Genomic DNA, 341 nt, shown 5'->3' on the forward strand with positions numbered 1-341 from the left:
AGTCATCCTTTCATATAAATGAACTGTGTCTTGATGCCACCTAGCGTTCCCTCTTTAAAACTGTTAAGCAATCCTGTTTTGGTGTAATGCAGCTAGAACACAGTTAATTATGGTATTAATTATGGCATTTTACCACTTCCCTGTTTAACGGTCTGTCATTTCAGGCTCTGAATATCAACAAGATATCTTATACGGCGCTCTGACCTACTATTATTGTTTAACTAAGATGGGGTAGCTGTACACTAAGGCGGTTAGGGATGTGATGTAATTTTTACTCTGTCGATTCTGTGGGTGGATGAGGGGGATGGTGGTTGGCGGCGGATGTGTGTGTAGGCGGGGTG

This window comes from Penaeus monodon, chromosome 15 (assembly GCF_015228065.2).
Source record: "Penaeus monodon isolate SGIC_2016 chromosome 15, NSTDA_Pmon_1, whole genome shotgun sequence".
Lineage (NCBI taxonomy): Eukaryota > Metazoa > Arthropoda > Malacostraca > Decapoda > Penaeidae > Penaeus > Penaeus monodon.